This window comes from Eptatretus burgeri, chromosome 3 (assembly GCF_056783735.1).
Source record: "Eptatretus burgeri isolate ZD-2024b chromosome 3, Ebu_testis_v1, whole genome shotgun sequence".
Taxonomy (NCBI): Eukaryota; Metazoa; Chordata; class Myxini; order Myxiniformes; family Myxinidae; genus Eptatretus; species Eptatretus burgeri.
This window is the reverse complement of record NC_140963.1, coordinates 131,376,600-131,393,192: the sequence shown is the minus strand read 5'-3', so window position 1 is coordinate 131,393,192 and position 16,593 is coordinate 131,376,600. Positions and strand designations below refer to the sequence as shown.

The window sequence follows — 16,593 nt, the reverse complement described above, 5'->3', positions numbered from 1 at the left end:
TGTGGGTAGTCGGCAGCGCACCCGTGGCCTGTTAATTGATTCAAATGCTTGCACTGGCTTTTGGGCTACCTCCCACGTGAAATGCCATGTTTGACACACCCACCATTCGTGCTGCGGGATCCCCGCTGATGGCACGCGAGCACGAACCGTCTGGTGGTCACGTAGCCGTTTCCATTCGTGCCGAGTGTCTCGCGAGCACCACTCGCATCATGCCGCACATCGGGCTTCGGACATGGGCTCCCATGGGAAAAATTTTTTTCCAAATTAATTTAATCCCTTTGTTCGCTTCCCTTTTAGCCGTCCGTGCTCCGGAAATGTAAACGGGGCAGAGCGTTTCGACGCCGGCTCCTCTGAAGCCATTAACACTTCGAGCAATGGTCCGGCTTGGGCAGTTTGCAAAGCACGGATCACGCACACTGTCATACCTCGCATGCAGAGTCCCGTGGAGCCGGCGCGGTTTCCAAAATAACTTAATCCCACTCAGGAAGCTCGCCCTCCCATTCATCACACTAACCACTACTCCTGCCTGGGTCGATGCGTTCCCCATTCTCTCCCGTGCACTCACCCATACCATGTTACTTGCACTCTGCACATAATCTGACACAATTATACTGGGGGCTTGTGTTACCCCAAGAGATCCTGGGGCCTCTACCCTCCCCCCCAAAACTAGACATGTACTTTTTATCCCCCGCCGCGTGGCGGAAGGGGGATATTGTTGTCACCCGGGTCGTCCGGCTGTCCGTCCGTCTGTCCGTCTGTCCATCCGGCTGGCTGGGCATCAACATTTTTCAATGGCAGGGGATTCCCCATCTCTGATGGGTATGTTCTTATCATGTGCCCACTTCACCTCGCACAGACTTGCCTTTACTGGACTCACCTGGTGACGGTCTGCTTCGAGGGAGCGTATTCTCTCCTTTTGTTCCTGAAGGAGGTTATCCTGACCCTTACATCAGGTCTCAAGACATTCCACAAGCTCAATCTTAATGTCCTTTACCTTCCCTTCCATTTGTGTTTGCTCCTCTTTTACTTCATGTAATTCATTCTTTACCCGTTCCATCTCCCTTTCTGTCTCTGTTAATTCCCCCTTTGCTCCGTTAAAACACTCCTTGGTCTCGTCCTCGTGTTTCTTTAATCGCTTCCCATTTCCTTGTTTTTCTTTTCCACCTTCCGTCCCATATCTTTAACCATTTTCGTCATTTCTTCCTGTCTCCCTTTACACTCTTCCTTTACGGCTCCCAATTCCGCCTTTGTTTCCTGCTGGCCTTGTTAAAAATTTTGTATCGCGTTCGTGTTTTTCCCAATTTCCACTTTTAATTGCCCTTGTCCTTTCTTTATTTTTGCCATTCCCTGTTTGAGTTTATCTACTTCTCTCTTAACCGCCATTATTTTATTTGTCACTTCTTCCTTACCCGTCTTCATCACGGTCCAAACACCTTCCACATTCTCCTTCACCTCACGTTCTCTCCTGATTTGCATCCCCGCCTTCAGCTCCTCCTAACCCGCCTTCAGTGGAATGGAGCCCTCCCAGGTCTCGAAGTATCCATCTCCGTGTGTGTGTTTTTGTTGTTATCTCCATATATGTGTGTTCCAGAAAATGGAATGGAGCCCTCCCAGGTCTCAAGGTATCCACCTCCGTGTGTGTGTGTGTGTGTGTGTGTGTGTGTGTGTGTGTGTATTGTTGTTGTTGTTCTTGGTTGTTATCTCCATATAGGGGTTTCATGAAGTGCAATGGAGCCCTCCTAGGTCTCAAAGTATTTACGTGTGTGTGTGTGTCGGTCGTTGATTGGTATCTACATAGTTTCAGAATGTGGAATGGAGTTCTCCCAGGGCAGGCTCAAAGTATTTACCTTTATTTCGGTAAAGGGTCTCGATTCATGGACCAAGCTGTGAAGTTTTCTGTTCTCAAAGTTTTGTGCCGAGGGCTCTCTTCACGATCGTCGCTGTGCCCCGGACAGCTTCCAACTGTAGTTCGTTTGTAATAATATTCCCAGGGATGGTTTTTAATATCTTTGTGAGGTTCTTTGTCATCATTCCCGAAACTCCAACTATCACTGATACGACGATGGCATTCTTCAGCTTCCAGAATCTTTTCACTTCATTCTTGAGGTTTTGGTATTTGGTTATTTTCTTGATTTCTGCATTGTTTAGTCCAAAAGCACTGTTATTAACACCTCACATAGCAATGCCATCTTCTCTCTTCTTTTTTGTACTGAAGTATGAGATCTGGTTGCAATGCTTTGTTTTTGATGTTCACGCTTGATGGGATCATTAGGTCGTACATGAGTGGGACTTCCATTCCATTTTTCAGTCCTTTTTTTTCAGTTTTGGTTCATGTTCCCACAAATTTTCTGGAACTGGGATATCAAAGTTTTTGCAGATGTGCCAGTGGTTAACATTACAAACTCTGTTGTGTCGTTGTGTGCACAGCTGTTCTGACATTAGATTTTTTTTAATTTGTGTTCGGTCATTCAGTATAACATGTCACTCTCTTTGCCAATGCCATCTCCACCCCTCACCAACTCTTTTTTTTTCCTCTTCTCCAACCCCCCCCCCCCACTCTCTTTCTGTCCCCTTCTCTCTCCCCTCTCCGAATAAAATGCAGCACTCTCCTCCCACACCTCTGTCGCTCATATCTCTCTCTCTCTCTCTCTCTCTCTCTCTCTCTCTCTCTCTCTCTCTCTCTCTCTCTCTCTCTCTCTCTCTCTCTCTCTCTCTCTCTCTCTCTCTCTCTCTCTCTCTCTCTCTCTCTCTCTCTCTCTCTCTCTCTCGCACCCCTCCCGCAGTGTATAGCAACGTTTTGTGAGGCATTGCTCTCCCCATCTCCACCCACCCCCCCCTCTTTCTCGCTCTTCTCCCCTTCCAAGCTTCCCCTTCTTCAGCCACTCCTTGCTTCCCTCCCTCCTTTCCCTGTCCCTCTCTTCCCTCCGTCCTCTCTGCCTCCCCTCTCTTCATCCCCTCCCCCTCGCTCTCCCTCTCTCTTTGTCCACCCTCCTCCCCTTCACACCCCCGTCAGTGAAACGACGGGTTGTATTTGCTAGTTTACAATAAAATACAATGAGTTACAACAATGGATTGAAGCAATCCTCAATACAATAAGTAGAAACAATTCTTATGTACAATAATAATTTTAAGAAACGAATACATTAATAATTATAACCATATTCAATACAATTATTATCATACATAACAATGGGAATGCACAAAAATAGTTCTCATGAGTCATTCAAAAGTCTGACAAGATAAGGCAGTGAACTTCAACATCTTTCAGTTCTGATTCTGATTTCCCTGTACCTGTCACTAATCTCATCCATTGGGACTATACTCTGTTCAGAGCGTTGGTGCTGCTTCAGCAGTCTCCTTGGCTATTGGGCACAATCTTGGACAGGTCGCCACTCCAACACAGGAGACCAGTAAGCTGGCACTCATTTTGCCAACCTCAGAAGGATGACAGGCAATCAACCCCACCTGGTATTAATTCAACTGAAAAATGGGATTTGAACTCAGGATCCTAAGCCCACCACCCTGACCATTAAGCCAACACCAGGTATACTAATCTTAGAGTCACTGATTCAAACCTAACCATGAAGTCAACTCCAGGCATACTCATCTCAGTCACTGATTCGAGGAAGAGGAGGAGGAGGAGTAGGGGAGATTGGGACCATACTCTGTGCAGAGCATTGGTGCTGCTTCAGCAGTCTCCTTGGCTATTGGGTGAAATCCTGGACGGGTCGCCACTCCAACACAGTCTGGCACTCATTTTGCCGACCTTGGAAGGATTTCGGCCCGAGTTAACTCCACTTGGTATTAATTCAACAGCTGAACGGGATTTGAACTCAGGACCCTCGGATCCAAAGCCCACCACCCTAACCATTAAGCCAACACCAGACATACTAATCTCAGTCACTGATTCGAACACCTACCAGAAGTAAAAAAATATATATATTTATATATCACCACAAAGTATTCAGTCAATTCCGTCTGACAAATAATTTCCTTTTTGTCGATTTACTTCACCGAGAAACCTTAACTGTCTTAACAGTTAGTGACTATTATGCGGACTTGGAGTTGGGAGGGGGGTTGGTGGTTGAGAACTTGAATAAAGGGGAGTGGAGGACAGAGATTGGAGTGGTGGGAGGCAGAGTTGGGAAAGGGGGACCTGAAGCTTGGAGGGGGGTGGGGGTTGAAGACTTCAAGAAAGAAGGGGAGCCATGATCCTGAGCTGGGGTTGAGGACTTCAATAACAAAAGGGGAGTGCAGGACAGAGTTGGAGTTGTGGGAGGGAGCAGGGAAGGGACAGAATTGGAAAATGGGTGCTGAGGCTTTGGGAGGGGGATTGAGGTCTTCAAGAAGAAAGGGGGAGCCATGGGGTTTGGAGAGGGGGTTGAGGACTTGAAGAAGAAAGTGAGAGCTGTGGACCTAGGGTTGGGAGGGGGAGTTGAGTACTTGAATAGGAAAGGAGGCTGTGGAGGACAGAGCTGGAGTGGTTTGGAGGGGGGCAGAGAAGGGACAGAGTTGGGAAAGGGGTGTTGAGGCTTTTGGAGGGAGGGGTGTGGGGTTATGAGGGGAGGGGAGTTGAGGACTTGCTTAAGAAAAAGGAGAGCTGAAAACCTGGGGTATTGAGGCCTCAAAGAAGAAAGGGGAGTGGAAGACAGACTGGAGGGGAAGTTGAGGCCTTGAAGAAGAAAAGGGGAGTGGAAGACAGACAGTGGCAATGGGGGTGGGGGGTGGGGGCAGAAACGGGACAGAGTTGGGAAAGCAGGGTTGAGGACTTGCATTGAGGAGGGGACTTGCGGCCATTGGGTTTGGGTTTGAGTTGAGGACTTGAAGAAGAAAGGGGCAGTGGAGGACAGAGAGTTGGAGAGAGTGGGGGAGGAGGGAGGTAGTGGCCGAAAAGGGACAGAATTGGGAAAAGGGGGTGAGGCTTTATGGGCGATTGAGGACTTGGGGCTGGGAAAGGGGGGTGGCATGTTGAGGACTTGAAGAAGAAAGAGTTTGAGGACTTGGTCACATTTTACATTACGTGGAATTTTCACGGTTTCCTGCCGTTATGCTGTGAAACGACATTCCTCGCAAACTCCCTAAATATTCCACAGTCTATTGGGAATCAATTCCCTTACAACTGCCCAGTGGAACCGCGTTATCTGCTTGTCGAATATATCGGTGAGTTTGTGTCTGTTTGTCTATATATATATATATATATATATATATATATATATATATATATATATATATATATATATATATATATATATATATATATATATATATATATATATATATATATATTTCTTCTTCTTCTTTCGGCTGCTCCCGTTAGGGGTCGCCACAGCGGATCATCCGTCTGATCCGCATAGAGATTTGGCACATGTTTTTTACGCTGGATGCCCTTCCTGACGCAACCCTGGTCGCCTCTTACGACACAGGGATATGGTACACCTATTTTAACCGGGGTATACACCGGCCCAGTATACTGGTACTCATTTCGCCGACCTCGGAAGGATGACAGGCTGAGTCAACCCCCTGGTGTATTAATTCAGTGGCCCAACGGGGCTTGAACTCAGGACCTTTTGGATCCCAAGCCGCTGCCCTAACCACTGTGCCAACACCAGGCTCTGGGTTATCACATATATATATATATATATATATATATATATATATATATATATATATATATATATATATATATATATATATATATATATATATATATATATATATATATATATATATATATATATATATATATATATATATATATATATATATATATATATATATATATATATATGTAATATTTCAAAAACTAAAAAAAAATACTGAACCGAATCCAGCCAAATTTTGCATGTTGCCTCAGGGTACCCCAAGCATGGTTTTTGTGTGGGTAGCATAACTGGGGGAGGGAGATCACGGTGGGCCGGTGGGGGGGGGCAGACCCCAATTCTCTCTGTAAATATGTATCGTATAGCACCCCCGGTGGTATCCTGTATTATAAATAATCTTCTTTAATAAACCATCTTCTTTAATAAATCATCTTGAAAAAAAGAAAGTTTAAATAACTTGATAATATACATTACGGTGATGTTGAAATCAGAGTGAGAATATTTCGAAATTTTAAAAATGTTTCGTTTCACCAGTTTAATTTGTAATTTTAATTGAAGTTGTAGCAGAGAAATGTTATGAAACATACACTGCCTCATAATTGCAGGATGTAATGTACGGCATGCATCCTTGTGGCTTCCACAAGCATCCTGAAGATAGCGCTGATGAGTTGAGGACGTGAAAAGATGGCTGTTCGCACCTAATCGTTAGCCACATTAAGTAGGTGGCTGCATGATCGTGGTGGTCTGTTACAAAATCAGTGCATGAAAATTTGGCTGTGCATGGCAGGTGACTGGATCATCAAGAGGCGGAATAATAGAGGTTTTACTTTGTGCCATTTTTCGGATTCCTTTGTCCTGCAGTTTTACATCGAGTCATATGATGGCAGCGGTGTTGCATAAAAAGGATTTTGAAAGACCGTGAACTTAGACGTCTCTCATGTCCTCATTTTGCAATGCTTGTTTGATGCACAATGTTGCACCTTTGTGTAGATATGATTTTGTTCTATATTGTGAGAAACATTTTCAGGAGATTCAGCATCGTCTTGTTATTCAGTATTGTTTGGGTGCAAACCGATACAACTGACAATACACCTGCTCATCGTTTTGAACAATATTTTTGTGAATGAACTTGGTGAAATCATTTTTGAACAAGCGTGAGACAGAGCCCAGCACAGGGAAATGGTGCTGACATCTCCTGATAAAATAGACACACTGATGAAATTGGTCTTAAGAATAAAAAGAACAGTTCACTTTTCGTATTTCTAAAAATGTTGCTTAAAGAAAATTACACCTTTTTAATTTTTACACCATTCTTTTTGAACATCCTGTGCATTACACGAGTGGTGTTCGAAATAGTGCTTAAAAGAAGATATAATAGTACAGGAAACACGGTTTAAATATTTTTCAATGAATTAGCATTTATAATTGGATGAAATAAATCGACATTTAAAAATAACATTTTTTTATGGTACAGAAATTGGGCTGACCGGATGGCCGAGAGGTATGCGCACTCGCTTCGAACTGAGCTGTATAGCCTGGGTTTTAATCTCAGCCCAGCTATAAACTGTCATCCTGGTGATTCATCATTCTGTGTGCCATCCCTCGGGTGAACATTAAACTGGACGTCCCGTCTGCCTGCATTAGTTCATGGATGTTAAAGATCCCACGGCGTCCTTCGCGAAGAGTAAGCGAGCTATCACCGGCACCCTGAACTAATGACAAATTCCTACCCTGACTTCCTGTGTCAGAGTGGCGACCCGTCTCGGATTTCAATCTTGTCCAATAAATTGCTTCGGCAGAACTGAAGCTCTAATAAGAGCGTGGTACATGAGGAGAGGAATTCTGACTTGGCCTTGCCATCTTTGCAACCACACTCAATGGCATGATTAAATGATTAAACTGAGATGATTAAATGAGCCTCCCTTGAACTTACCTCTCTGACTTCTCTTCCACACATCCTTCTCTGCAGGTTGTCTGCCATATGTGTATGATTTGGTGCATCGCAGTTAGCCTCCTATGCATTCTAAGTAATGAAATCTATAATTATGACAGACCTTATGATATCCATCACCCGTTTAGCTTTCATATAATTCACTTTAAATTCAACATGCTTCCCAATTAAATAGCAAGGATTGGAAGCCCTGAACATGCAGTAAAAAGTCCTGAAATGTTGATGGGGGAAAGAGTGCAAAACGTCCCTTGTGTATTTGTGTTGATGTAAGTACTGCCCTTTCTGCATACGTGCTTTGTGACTGCTTATGTGGACCAATTTTTTAACGGATATAGTCTCAGAAGCCACAAATCCCACGGATCCCTTTTCCCATCTTCCCAACCTCATGCTTATCATTTTATTCATTAAAAACAGCTATCCGACATTTCTCTGGGGGCAAACACCGGCTCTGAGCAACGCGGAAGGGTATAGAGAGCGGCGGATGGTTGTTCGGCTGGACGGGTCATGCTTTGGCTCAGCTCCTTAAGAGCCGAAGTCACGGTGCGAAAAAAGGGTGAAAAATTCATTCGGGAAAGACAGTTGTGTGAGGGAGCCAATGTGGAGAATAGCAGTGTAAGAGTTATGGAACTGGCACATAGTGCAGAACCGCGTAAAAGAGCCGCAGACCTATCCCAGTGGCCAGTTGGAGTCTTTGGGCAGACCGGCACAGGCCTGTGTAGACAGCCCGAGAGCACGTAGACTGTGTGAGTTCTCCCCAGCCTGGGCGTGCACAGAGGTGACGTCATTTTCCTGACAGTTTGTTTGTTACTTATGAAATCTAAAGATTTCGTAAGTATATTGATGACTTCTGACCTCTGTTTGTTTGTTTGTGTGTGTGTTTGTGTGTTTGTTTGTAGGCACGATAACTCGAGAACGGAAGAAGCTACGGATGTCAAATTACACCACGTGATTCAGGAGGGTGTTGGCTAGCGCTGATTAGATTTTGGTCAAAATCGGTCAAAGGTCAAGGTCACAGTGAGGTCAAATATTCGATTTTTGATGGTTTGGCACAGAATCATCGTAGAAACTTCTGGTTTGCGTCGCTACCTTCTCTAGAGAGAGCTTTTATTAGACAAGGTCAGAGGTCAAGTTGACAATTTCGTAAGTACCAGTTTATGACTGCTTGTTTATTTATTTGTTTATTCATTCATTTATTCTCTCTCCCTATGATCTTGTTTTCTTCCTTTGCTTTCCCTCCTGGCACGTTTTCCCTCTGGTTATTGGAGGATCTGTGGCTCGAGTAATTGAGGTGTTCACCTTTTATGTCTGTCTCGTGTTGGTTCCGGCGGTGTTTTGTTTAGTACCTTGTGTGTTTCTGTGTATCAATTTATTATTATTACTGTTGTGAATTGTTTGGGCCAATCCTGACTTTGCCTTCTTGCTCTGGCATCTTTGCAGGAAAGTCAGCGGAGGAAGGAACCATTGTTTCACACAAGAACGTGGAGGTCATGCGACCATTCATGCGCTCGATTCAAATTAAGTAAATGCTACTGGGGTTTTCTTGGGGGTGATGCCACCCGGTGTGACCATGGTCTATCAAGACCCGGACACGTTACAGTACAATCTCTCCAGATAAAACCCACACACCCCAATTATAACCAGAATCCACTTCACATTTCAAACCTTTTTGCCTCTTTGGTTAGCACTATCACCGAAGGCAGATGGAGGTTATGTTTTCACCCCTATTTGTCTGTTTGTTTCTCTCTGTCTGTTTGTGAGCAGGATATCTCAAAATGTTATGAACAGATTTGGACGAAATTTGTTGGATAGGTTGGGTGTGTGACTAAGATGAATTGATTAGATTTTGGTGAAGATCTGGAGCCAGAAACTGGAATTTTTAAAAAGTGATTCTTCAAAATTGAGAGATAATTCCAAAAAACGAGATATAACATGATATCTCAAAAAAGTTGTGGATGAGTTATGACAAAACTCGGTGGATGAGTTGGTTAGGTGACAAGAACAAGACGATTAGATTTTGGTTCAGGTCCGGATGCATATCTGGCCTACCAGTGGGATACAAAACGTAAACTGTTCAGCCTGGTGGAGGTATGCGCTCGACCGAGTGCCATTCTAGTTGTACCCCGTGCTGACCTTTGTGACCATGGCAACAGATGTGCTGCAACTGCACAAAATATGAGGAGACAGCCAACTAATTAAATATTACATTCAACTCATGTAGTCCTATTTTCCTCCATACTTTATCTCGGTGAAAAGACCAGCACTCAACTCCATTGCTTATCCATGGTCAACGCAGTCGGTAAAGGGGCATTTAATGGAGCTTCTTGGCCTATCAACTCCAACCAGTTTAGTCTTCGTGTACCCTGTTGGTCTTCAGGCAAATTATTTTCTAAAATACCCCTCTGACACCACACCACCCCCCCCCCATCCCCAATCTTCTACTCTCTATGACAGAAGTCAGTGTCATAAACTGCACTTTTAACTGAATCCCATCTTAATTTAAGGAGTAACGGTAAAACAGGAGATGAACAGTGGCATTTTCTTAATGGAGGTAAACCACTTCCTGCTTTGGCATGAAAGGCAAGTTCCTGATATTTTGTTTTTCTCCTATCTTTTGCATGATCTCATAGCCATACGACACCTGACATCCACTTTTTCCAGCCCCTTGACACCACATCCCATTGCCCACCTTCACAAGTGCAGGGTGATGTCCACTTTCACTTGCTTTCTTGGATTTTTTTTTTAATCTGTAGAATTCCCACGCTACCTTCATACAAATTCATTCTCACCTCACTACCATCATAACATATTGTTCATAATGTATGACTGTGTAATGCTTGTGTAGGTGATTATGTATTCTTAAAGTTTTGCCTAAAAGTGGAGCAGGTTATCATGTTGGGCTTAGCTTTTGATGTAATGTTGGGGTTAGCGTCGTGGCGCAAAGATTTCCCGGTTACCTACGGATTTAGAATCGCTTGGAAAATGTGAGCTTTTGGCGTGGAAAAATGACGTCCGAGATGTAACTGAGCTCGTTTGCCCATGAATGCTGATATTTTCATCTCTGCTATAACTTAAAGTTCTCATTAACTGGTAATGGGTGCCTAAAACAGGGTGGATGTTTGGCATGCACCGCATGTTGGTTAGGAAACTTGCGGTAAGTTCTGGGCACAAAGGTTCATGGTCACTATTGCAGTAAAGAAGTGCTTTAGATATGTCATTGATTAAAAAATATATATTTGTTGCATTTTATTTCATTGAATCGTTTTTTGGGTTGCTGTTGACCCTTAAACGCAGAAACAATGCTATTTAAGATTGGTCTTCAGGTGGACGTGTGGAAGTTTATATTACCTTTGCACACTACACCCTTTTTGGTCGTGATATGTGGTCATGCCTTGTGGAGATTGCTCTTTACCACGTCGGTGAATCTCATCTCCGACCTGAACGAGCAGGTCAATCGCTAAACTAACCTTTACAAAACCTCCTTTACCCGAGACAACCCTCTCTTCTCAAGAAGACAATCGATTTCCACTGACCCTCCACTAAGTGCCTCAATTTATGAACTCTGCTGTATGATTATGTACTGTCGAACTACTACAATTTGCATTGTATATCGGTTTTAGTAGGAATATAAAGGTTTAAGTGCATTTGGCTTAAGCATTAACTGTTCATGGGATCCGTAGTTTTACGTGTAACATAGTTTGTGTGTAGATTGTAAATAGATAATGACTTAGATTTGGAACTTTGGCACAGTTTTATAGAATTTATCAGTCCAAGTATGAATGTTCCATTCGAGTGATTTTCGTTTTTTTGATGTTTCGTGAAGCAGGTTCTTGATTTGTGATGGGTTAAACAGACATTTGTGCGAACATTTTGTTTCAGATCGAGTTCAAACTTTGAAGGCTTGTAAGTGTTCATTCGGTGGTGGATTTGTTGCTGTGACCCATTTTTATAAATCTGTGCTCGCCTTGTCTCGAACAATTAACTGTGTTGCATTTGCTTAAATGCTTAAATTCCAGTTTGCAATTTTCAGTCAAATCTGCCAAGTGGTTGTTTTCTTTGATTTGATTATTCGTTCATTCTGGACTGGTTTCTCATTGTGTACAGAACTTACATTCCTTGTATTGCTTCCTGTCTATTTATTAAACTCAGAATTTTGGTTTTCTAAACATGTGTTGTCTCATTGTGTGCCTATTACCACACAACATTGCAAACGTTACTGCGTTGTGAGTGTCATGTATTGTATTGTTATAATTTCGTGCAAGGGGCATTTCATAACACAAATCAACTGCATTTCACTGGCATATTTAAATGGTCCCCAGAGCACACATAATGGGTCTACGCAATATTTTCCCAAAGTATTGCGTTTCTTTATCATGGCCTGCCCAGCAATGTTCGACCCTTTAACAACCGAGTGTAAAGCTTCTTTGTTTTTTTTTCTTTGCCAGACATTGTGCACGAATAACATAACAACTCATTTAAAATACATTGCAAGCATACATTGCATTCAATGTGCTACTGAAATTTATTTCAAAGAAGGGATTATATATATATATATATATATATATATATATATATATATATATATATATATATATATATATATTTGCGGTTCTGGAAACCGCATGCTTCTAAGGCAATGGCACCCAACATGCAGTGATCCCCAGACAGTTGTTTCATTAGTGTACATGCAGTTAGACCTACCCCTCATGTCTAATGGGTTAACGGGACGAAGTGCGTTCCGTGGTTCTTATAGCTAGGTCTAATTATATCGCCATTTTCTATTCAATCTCTGTCTTCATTCCAACTCGTTCCTCTTATTCATGAAATAAATCCAAGCAGGCACCGCACCCAGACGGCCGCCTGTGAAAACCACAGCGACAACCTCTACCACCAGACTGCACGGGACGTGTGCAGCACAGCGATAAGCTCCACCCACTGTACAGGACGCACGCGGCGTGCCCTTTCATTTGAATCTGCATCTAATACTGATATCTATCTTCTTTTCAACCCTGATTTATATCCAATCCCTTCCTTCAATCCATGATACAAAGCGGAGCAGGCGCAAATGCACGATAACAGACACGCGTGCATCCCCGTGATAATTACCGTTGCACTGTACGGGATGCACATGGCGCACATCTTTATTCGGGTCTGCGTGTTGATTTACAACGGCGTCTCACCATCGACCTTCTCTCACCACCTTGGCCACCAATATCTCCTCGCACCTCTGCCTCGATGCAGTCGCCACCAACCAGGCGTGAATACATAGCCCAGATTGCTCAAGCTGCATGGTATGCGGATGGAACAAGCGCATTGACCAGCACCAACCGCAGAGCTCCGGGGTGCCCGAATGGGCATGCAGGACCAATGCAATCCTCTGCCGGTCGCCGGAACATGGCCCGGGATTTCGGTGCAAGGCGATTCATGTTGCGGTGTTTGGTGCAAGACAATTCCACAGCTCAGCCATGTCTCGCCGGATGTACAAATTAGACCACTTCCGGCCATAGGGGCTGGGCAGCGCAGGGCCAGGATCCAATAGGAGCACACGATTCGGGTGACAACGCATCGCCTTGGGTCGTCACCCCCACCCCTACACCATGGGGCTTATAAAAGGCAGATCGTGAAGCCGTTCGCTAGCTGGGAACTCTACATTCGCCTGCTGCTCCGTCTGACTCCACCTGCTGACTCCGCCTTCCACCCGCCTGACTGCCTGCTGAGTCCGCCTTCCACCCGCCTCACTCCCACCTGACTCCGCCTGCTGACTCGATCTTCCACGCACCTGACTCTGCCTGCTGACTCCCGCCTTCTCGCCTACTGGCTCCGCCTATTCTCTAGACTGGTACATGCGCTGAGGCCGGACAGTAACCAAGCAGGAGACAACGCGCCGACTCTCGAACTGGGATCGCTCGACGGAACGTCCCCCAAAACGTACTGGGTAGCGCAGTCGGCTGACCGTTCAAGGTATTGCGAGACCGTTAGCCCTCATCTCTCCTTTCTTCTGATTAACTCCTCTTCTGATTAATTAATTAATTGGGCAGAAATGCCACCAAGGACTGCAAGAAATCAGCCCGAAAGAGGGCATGATAAAGGCCAGTTCAAATGGACCGTGAAACGGCATATGGCCTGCCGTGATAGGGTGAGCTGCCTCCAGCAGCCTGGTGAGAGAGGGCCATTGAGGGCCACCACAATGTTGCACCGCACCAAACATTCACTACTGCCCTCATTAACTTTATCTTTTCCCTTGAGTGACAGGTTCTGGGACATAGGTAGTGTAAACAACCCTCAAATGGAGTTCAGCGCACGTTCATGGTCGAAGAATGCTCCCCAAAACTCTCGGCCAATGTAAATTACGGAGCTATGTCACATGGCCAGGCTGAGAAGTAACAGGCCATTTTCAACTCCATAGTCTGGTGGGGGCATGGGTATGGCTCAGGGTGACATCTATGTGCCAATGGGGGAGCTTGGAAATGCCCATAGGCTCTTTTGAGCTGCTTTATGACTCCTCCTTCACTCCGGGCTCCATTAAAAAAGAAAAATCAGAGTCGTTCTGCCAGTTTCTTTCATCCAGTCTCTTTCTTCCTTCATCCAGAGCCTTTGCTGAGCTGAGCGTCATCTGAGTTGAGAGGGCAGCACAACTGAGCGAGGCGAGCAGGGTGGAGCAAGCATTACCAGTGTTGTTGCCGGGTCATCCTCGGGGCATCGGCGTTCGGCTTTGGCGGCATTCCATAGTCATTATAATTAACCATACATTTACAGATTATCTTACATGTGCCCCATTAAGCTGTCTTCTCACACATCTTTTTCTCCATCTGCGTCACGTCCACTGTGGACACACAAACTAAAAAGCAACAATTACTGATTCACACCTCTCATACTTCCTCTTCTTGCATGACATTGCATCACATTTTGCACCTCCCGGTACAACAAGGTTGGCTTCACCTCAACTGCTTCTCGTGTAGCCTGCTGTTGGCTTCGCAGTTAGGGTGGTGGCTTGGGATCCTAGGGTCCTGAGTTCCAGCCCTGTTTTCCACTGAATTAACACCAGGGGGTTGACTTAGCCTGTCATCCTTCCGAGGTTGGTGAAATGAGCACCATTATACTGGTAATAGGGGCACTGCATCAGCGGCATAGCTGCGCCCCTAACCAATGATGCAACCAGCAGCCAATTTGACAGCACACTATGGGAACTGCTTCTCCTCTTTCTGAATGTATTTGTGTGTTGGTGCCTGAAACATGTGTAGCATAATATAAGATTGTAGAAGATATTATCGGGTTAACTCTGCTCTGTGTCCTCTTTCTTTTTGTCAATAATTATTGCATTTCTTTTGCTGCACCCACAATTCCTTGCTTTCCCCTGCAGTACATTTCATTAAATAAATCCATTACTGTGTCACATAAGTTTCCTCACCCTTGCTTTTTATAAATTGCTTATTATAAATGAACCCAACTCGTTTTGTCTTTTCCTTCATTGGTTCAGCATGGTCTGCACATTAACTAAGCCAAGAAATTATACCCCACCAAATTTTCTCTTGTTAGCCAGGGCACTCACTGTATCGCTCGGCAGTAATCCAGGTGTGCGCTGAGGGCACGAGACCCTAATTGACTCAGCCATTCACAGGTAAGGTATCACGCGAAGTCATGTAATCCTGCTCGGATTGACTGTGCCAATTAGCGTTTGTGGTTGCTTCGCAACCTGCCAGTGCATGGAGTTATCTGTGCCTGGCGGCCTCAGGCCCAGTCGATCGAGAGGGACCCGAGCGCTTCCCCTCGTGGCGACCCTTGAACCCTGAGTCCGCAACAATATGTCGAATGTCACGTATAATATGTGTATTCAACATGTGCAATATGTCATGCATAACGTGTATATAACATGTGAATTCCTGGTGTTGGGATAGCAGTTAAGTTGGCTGGCTTGGGATCTTTGGGTCCTGACTTTGAGCCCCTGTCTCTGTCACATCGCTGTGTTCTGAAGTTGCCGTTCTGTTCTGCCTGCTCAATAATGCCTTGACTTGCAATCGGTCGCAACGGTTTCTTAACAATAAAGTGCTCAATTGTTTTTTTGTTCCACTCTACTCACTCATATGGTTGAATGCCTGAAATTCATACGTACGATTCGCTGTTTACATTGCTTTATAAGCGCTATCGGTTTCAAATTAGGATCTTGGAGCGATTCCATACATTATATGATGTGATATTCCACAATGACCTCTCACGGACAAATTAAGCATTGTCACGGATCCAGGGTTTGAGGCTTGCCATGAGGAGAAGCACTTAGGTCCCTCCCGAACGCCCGGTTCTGAGGCCACCAGGCACAGATAACTCCGTGCACCGGCAGGTTGCCTAGCAACCACGAACGCCGATTGGCACGGCCATTCCGGGCAAGTGGAATTGGCACGGCCATTCCACAACTTGGCGTGATAGCTTACCTGTGGACGACCAGCTAATCGAAGTCAGTGCCCTCAGCGCACACTCGGATTACTGCCGAGCATTGCAGTGAGTGTGCGCTGGCTGACAAAGCAAATTATTGGGGGAGAACGTCCTGTCTAACCTTACTTGTACACTGCATCAGACCAATAAAACAAAAGACAACCAAGATAGATTGTAAATGACAACTAACAATTATTTATTACAAACACACAAGCAACCAATAATTTATAAGCAATTATTTATAAGCAAGAAAGCAAAAAGGCACATAAGGGCATATATAAAAGAAACACGTATTCTTCTTCAATCTTACTTGAACAAAAGACTTGGCCATCATTCACTCAAGCGTGAAGGATAAAACAAGAAGGACTTCAAAATAAAATAACATTAAAGTATGGAGAAAAGGAAAGTAGTCTTTCCTTCTCTCCCTCACCTCACACAAATATCTTAGAGAAGGTGGAGGAAATGGATGGGGAAGATGGGCAGTGATGATGTGAAGCGATGGGGATGTGCAGCCGCGTCCCTAAGGTGCCCAGACCCTGTCGGCGAGTCCTCTCTAGCATCCCAGATATGCGAGCTAGATACGTGACTTGCCCTCTTCTGCCTCAGATTCTTCCTCCT

General features: G+C 44.6%; 1 long non-coding RNA gene across 1 annotated transcript in view; it reads left to right on the top strand.

Moving 5' to 3' along the window:
- Window positions 1–11,714, top strand: part of LOC147030989 (uncharacterized) — a 75,195-nt gene extending 63,481 nt beyond the window's left edge. Inside the window, exon 3 of the long non-coding RNA XR_015056614.1 lies at window positions 8,989–11,714. This is a non-coding gene — a long non-coding RNA (uncharacterized LOC147030989). The remainder of the gene's footprint in view (window positions 1–8,988) is intronic.
- Window positions 11,715–16,593: the final 4,879 nt, after the last annotated feature.